Source organism: Schistocerca americana, chromosome 2 (genome assembly GCF_021461395.2).
Source record: "Schistocerca americana isolate TAMUIC-IGC-003095 chromosome 2, iqSchAmer2.1, whole genome shotgun sequence".
Taxonomy (NCBI): Eukaryota; Metazoa; Arthropoda; class Insecta; order Orthoptera; family Acrididae; genus Schistocerca; species Schistocerca americana.
Window position 1 is genome coordinate 161274024 of NC_060120.1, and position 6724 is coordinate 161280747.

Sequence of the window (6724 nt, forward strand, 5' to 3'; positions counted from 1 at the left end):
GACAATCTATAGCACAGTCTGGAAGCATTAAGACACATACAGACGCTTCAACGCACGAGGACAAAATAATGGTTTAATTGGAACGGCAGGCGGAAACAATTTCGGCCGAACTTATACTGGTGAAACGCTTGCTTCACCGCGCAGCATGTAAATGACGTAGTATATTGTGACTCAAAGTAACTTAATGATTGTTTCATTGTATGTGTAGTTTTTTCAATACCTAATCAAAGTTAATGTGAAAATATAGAACAGTTCGTGAGTTTATATGAAAACGAAATGTAGCATATAAATTTATGTATTTTCTGGAATTCCGAATTTTCGATCATCCGGATGACCTAACAAGGTACCAAATAGAATGAGATTTTCACTTTGCAGCGCAGTGTGTGCTGATATGAAACTTCCTGGCAGATTAAAACTGTGTGCCGGACCGAGACTCGAAATCGGGACCTTTGCCTTTCGCGTGCAACTGCTCTACCGACTGAGCTACCCAAGCACGACTCACGACCCGTCTTCATAGCTTCAATTCCACCAGCAACTCGTCTCCTACCTTCGAAGCTTCACAGAAACTCTTCTGCGAACCTTGGAGAACTAGCACTCCTGGAAGAAAGGATATTGCGGAGACATGGCTTAGCCACACATTTTCAGCTGTCCCCATCGAGGTATATCAACAACACCTGTCGGCAGCTGAGGGTTTCAATCAATTATCATTTATTCTAGAGAAGCTGCACGGTCATCAATGATATCGGTTCTTTCGAGAACAGTTACTATCTTCATATACAGTTAAATGGCTACCCGGCCATTGACCTTCGTATGTGCGAATACGCGCAGGTTGTCCGAACTCTTACGGGAATCGTCACCTTAGTGGGCGCGAGTAATGAGTGGATGGGCAAATATCTATTAGGAACATCACGTATGTGATTGTGGACAGTTGTGAATGTGGCTCTCACGGGAAGCGTGCAAGGGATAAGTTCCTGCAGTCGCGCTATTCATCTGTGTCCTCGGTGGCTCAGATGGATAGAGCGTCTGCCATGTAAGCAGGAGATCCCGGGTTCGAATCCCGGTCGGGGCACGCATTTTCAGCTGTCCACATAGAGGTATATCAACAACGCCTGTTGGCAGCTGAGGGTTTCAATCAGTTATCATTTAGTCTAGATATGACTCTGACAGGTGACATGTACGTAAGCATCCTATCTGATCTTCTGCATAAATTCATGTCCAATGTGCATTCCGAAGGACTTGGGCAATTCCAGCAGGACAATGCGACACTCCACACGTCCAGAATTGCTACAGAGTGGCTCCAGGCACACTCTTCTGAGTTTAAACACTTCCGCTTGCCATCAAACTCTCCAGACATGAACATTATTGAGCATATCTGGGATGCCTCGCAACATGCTGTTCAGAAGATTTCTCCGTCCCCTAGTACGGATTAATTGACAGTCCTGCATGATTCCTGGTGTCAATTCCCTCCAGTCCCACTTCAGGCATTAGTCGAGTCCGTGCCACGTCGTATTCGGGCACTTCTGCGTGCTCGCGGGGGCCCTACACGATATTTGGCAGGTGTACCAGTCTCATTTGGTCTTCAGTGTATTTCTCCACAGACATTCAGACACATAATTGAAAGTGACCTCATCAGACCTCAAGTCGTGACGCTCCATAGTAGTGTCAACTAATAGTATCTAGATGCTTTTGATCACGTAGCGTATATCAACTTTATATCTTTGCTTTGACTTAGAAAACCCCATTGTAAAGAAAATTTTTATTTTTATAGATCATTAGCTATAGTTATTTCTATCATGCGCTGTTCCTTAATTTATTTTTGCGAACAAAACAGTTCAGATCGCTTAAGATATGTCTATGTTTGTGACCTCGTTTCGGATACTGTTATCATCTGATCAAAAATTAGATCTTGTACAACAACATTCAGTGTAAGTATCAATATAATCTCAACCAAATTGGACAGAAGCATTATTCACAGCGACACTAATCGTTGTTGTACAATTTCTGAGTTCTGTTTTGACGATGGCGGTAGCCGAAACGACGTTATAAATAAAGACATATAGAAGGTGCCCTAGAAGTCTCCAACCATTTCCGGGAATGAGCGCTTTAATTTGAATGAAAGAATATAAATGTAACATTTAAGAAGACACCTTATGTAGAATGAAATGACTGCCGTTCTACATGACAGCCAATCATATCCAGGCAGAACAGATATCTATCCTTGGTGCCCCTGAATACGCGCTGCAACATTTCCTGGGTAACTGCTCGCACCGCTGCCGAAATGCGTTCACGCACGTGATTCAGGCTCCTAATATTCACCTTGTACACGTACTTCTTGCTGTGGCCCCTTGAAAGGACGTCCAAGAGCATTAGACCAGACGAGACATGTTGCCCAGATCCGTGGTGAGTCTCGTCGAATCTAGTGTCATGGAAACGTCTCGTTGACGTAATTACGCACAATATGCCTGATGTGCGGTGGGGCGCCGTGCTATTGAAACATTAGCTAATGCGAAATGTTGGCAAACATTTAGGGCTGCCTGAATTACTGATGCATGTTCAGGTCGATGTTGACGTGAAAATGGTTATACACTCCTGGAAATGGAAAAAAGAACACATTGACACCGGTGTGTCAGACCCACCATACTTGCTCCGGACACTGCGAGAGGGCTGTACAAGCAACGATCACACGCACGGCACAGCGGACACACCAGGAACCGCGGTGTTGGCCGTCGAATGGCGCTAGCTGCGCAGCATTTGTGCACCGCCGCCGTCAGTGTCAGCCAGTTTGCCGTGGCATACGGAGCTCCATCGCAGTCTTTAACACTGGTAGCATGCCGCGACAGCGTGGACGTGAACCGTATGTGCAGTTGACGGACTTTGAGCGAGGGCGTATAGTGGGCATGCGGGAGGCCGGGTGGATGTACCGCCGAATTGCTCAACACGTGGGGCGTGAGGTCTCCACAGTACATCGATGTTGTTGCCAGTGGTCGGCGGAAGGTGCACGTGCCCGTCGACCTGGGACCGGACCGCAGCGACGCACGGATGCTCGCCAAGACCGTAGGATCCTACGCCGTACCGTAGGGGACCGCACCGCCACTTCCCAGCAAATTAGGGACACTGTTGCACCTGGGGTATCGGCGAGGACCATTCGCAACCGTCTCCATGAAGCTGGGCTACGGTCCCGCACACCGTTAGGCCGTCTTCCGCTCACGCCCCAACATCGTGCAGCCCGCCTCCAGTGGTGTCGCGACAGGCGTGAATGGAGGGACGAATGGAGACGTGTCGTCTTCAGCGATGAGAGTCGCTTCTGACTTGGTGCCAATGATGGTCTTATGCGTGTTTGGCGCCGTGCAGGTGAGCGCCACAATCAGGACGGCATACGACCGAGGCACACAGGGCCAACACCCGGCATCATGGTGTGGGGAGCGATCTCCTACACTGACCGTACACCACTGGTGATCGTCGAGGGGACACTGAATAGTGCACGGTACATCCAAACCGTCATCGAACCCATCTTTCTACCATTCCTAGACCGGCAAGGGAACTTGCTGTTCCAACAGGACAATGCACGTCCGCATGTATCCCGTGCCACCCAACGTGCTCTAGAAGGTGTAAGTCAACTACCCTGGCCAGCAAGATCTCCGGATCTGTCCCCCATTGAGCATGTTTGGGACTGGATGAAGCGTCGTCTCACGCGGTCTGAACGTCCAGCACGAACGCTGGTCTAACTGAGGCGCCAGGTGGAAATGGCATGGCAAGCCGTTCCACAGGACTACATCCAGCATCTCTATGATCGTCTCCATGGGAGAATAGCAGCCTGCATTGCTGCGAAAGGTGGATATACACTGTACTAGTGCCGACATTGTGCATGCTCTGTTGCCTGTGTCTATGTGCCTGTGGGTCTGTCAGTGTGATCATGTGATGTATCTGACCCCAGGAATGTGTCAATAAAGTTTCCCCTTCCTGGGACAATGAATTCACGGTGTTCTTATTTCAATTTCCAGGAGTGTATATTCCTGACATGATCAGTATGGGGACGATCTGCAGTGTATAGCAACTGAAGAAAGCTTCACAAGCCAAGATCGCTAAAAAAGCATTTTATTTCAACAGATCTTGTGCTTTAAAAATTTTGTAAGATGTTTTCCATTAGTGTTGCTAGTTGCTTCACACTGCCACACGCTTTCCACTACCACTACCCACCAGTGATCTCCCTGTAGTGGGAAGTGTACATTCACTGGGAAGCAATTTGCAACACTGATGAACAGTTTGTTGTAATAATTTCGAAATATAAGATCCATGATGACAGCACAGTTTTGTCGAAATCGGTCATCTAGTATAATGCTTTCTTAGCAATCTTGGCTTGTGATGTTCTCTTCAGTTATCAATAAAGAATACACCTTAAATGCGCTCTTGGACGACGCGGTGTTTACCTTCGCAGTGTTATGTTCCAATTCCTTGGCGATGCGTTTTTGACCATCAACCCACATCCTTTTCCTGTAGCGATTGAAGATGCTACATTATGTAAGGTAGCCTAATAAATGAGCAGGGATTGTAACAACGAATGTTATTGTTCACTTCCTCAATTAAGTCGTGGCTCATGGCCATGGTGCTGCATAGTCCTCAGGTTCAAGATCACCTGGACGTGATAACCACTTTTCTTCATTACGAAGCACCAGGTTTGCCACACAGTGGACCTTGGGATCCCGAGTTCTCGGCTCAGACGATCTGTCCACGCTTTTGAATTCTGCTCGAGAGTTGACTACAGCGCAGTTCCCTGAACATGTTGACCAAAGCTACAGTGGTTGTTTGCGTTGGGAGTGCTATAAGACAACGTCAGCGAAACCGTTCCTGAACATGAGAAAGCGCAGGTCATTGAACATCCAACTCAACCCTTACTAATTGTTCTGTGGTTAAAATCTTTCAGATTACCAGCAATAAAGTAACTAAAAGTAGCACTGTCCCAGAAATGCTTTGGGATTCCCTGGCAACTTGTATTAAGCGATCTAGACGGTTTTATTCACAGAATATTCTCAGTGATCACGGACTGTTGCAGGAATTTCCTTTACGAATAGCTCATTTTTAGGTAGAAATTTTCATCGGTAGTTCATACTCAACTGTACCTTTCCAATGACAGAGTTCCAATTATCTAAAGGACATAGACGTACATCTGGTACACTGAGACGGACAAGTAAGAAGGGGCAAGTACGTAGCTCCAGGAGACTGGCTCATTGCATTTATAACGAAATTTTGTGGCTTGTGTATAAGACGATGCCCATCCATTAGAAATGATAATCAATTCCGTAATCCTCTTGGAAAACGAGTGCTGTGCGTTTCCATTAATTCGTCTGTCGTTAGTCTTTTATCTACATCTATATCTATAATACGAAAGCCGCTCTTTCGCGAGATATAGGAAAGAGGAAGTATTATAATGGTTGGCTATTCCAGGAAAGAACGCTCACGAAATTTTAATCACGCCGTGAGGCACAACGCTTCACCTGTCACTTGTAACGTCTGCAACTGGGCTTTCGCGCTTATTAGATGACTCTGCGACGAAACGCGCTTAGCTTCTTTCTGTATTACACAAAGAGGTGACGAAAGTCATGGGATAACGATAAGCACATGTACAGATGGCGGTGGTATCGCGTACACAAGGTATAAAAGGGCAGAGCGTTGGTGGAGATATCACTTGGGCTCAGGTGATTCACACGGAACGGTTTCCGACGTGATTACGATCGCACTACGGGAATTAACAGGCTTTGAACGCGGAGTGGTAGCTGGAACTATTCGCATGGGGCATTCTGTTTCGGAAATCCTTACGGAATTAAGTATTCTCAGATCCACTAAGAGTGTGCCGAGAATGTCACCATGGACAACACAGTGGCCGACGGCCTTCCCTCAACCACCAAGAGCAGTGCCATTTCCTCAGAGTTCTCAGTGCTAACAGATAAGCGAGAATCCGTGAAATAACCACATTAATGAATGTGGGACGTAAGGCGAACGTATATGTGATGGCAGTGCGACGAAATTTGGCGTTAATAGTCTATGGCAGCAAGCGACCGACGATAGTGCCTTTGCAAAATACAGCGCTTCTCCTGGGCTCTTGGCCATAACGGTTAGACCCTAGAGGTGTGGGAAACTGTGGCCTGGTCAGATGATGTCATGTTACTGGACCACAGTTCCTCGCGGTTGCTTTGAAGAATATTCTGGAGAATTCGAGTGAATGATTTAGCCACCCATATCGACCGACCTGAATCCCGTCAAATATTTGTGGGACATAATCGAGAGGTTAGTTCGTTCACAACATCATGACCCAGCAACTTTTTCGCAAGCATGGACAGCTATAGAGGCAGCATGGCTCAATATTTTTGCAGCAGACTTCCAACGACTTGTTGATTCCGTGTCACGTCGAGTTGCTGCTCTACGCAGGGTAAAATGATTTTTGTTACCTCAATTTAAATAGCTAACATTGTTGGTTGGAAAGCGATCAGTGAATTCAATGTAAAGAAAGCTTCACATATGAAGTTTTTATTGCCTTGATCGCGTGTAGGTACACTAGATTACCAGTTTCCACAGGACTAACCTGCCATCTTCAGATCCATGGTGTGCAGGTTATGAAACAGTGCTGTGCGATAGAATGCAAGTAAGTTTTCGTATCATCATAACCGACTCATAATGGAATGGAATGGAATGTCGTGTGACGAGGGCCTCCCGTCGGGTAGGCCGTTCG

At 46.6% G+C, this 6724-nt stretch overlaps 1 non-coding gene across 1 annotated transcript; it reads left to right on the top strand.

Moving 5' to 3' along the window:
- The first annotated feature begins 995 nt into the window (after positions 1 to 995).
- On the top strand, positions 996 to 1069 carry Trnat-ugu. The gene has a single exon. It is a non-coding gene; the product is annotated as a tRNA-Thr (tRNA).
- The last annotated feature ends 5655 nt before the right edge of the window (positions 1070 to 6724 follow it).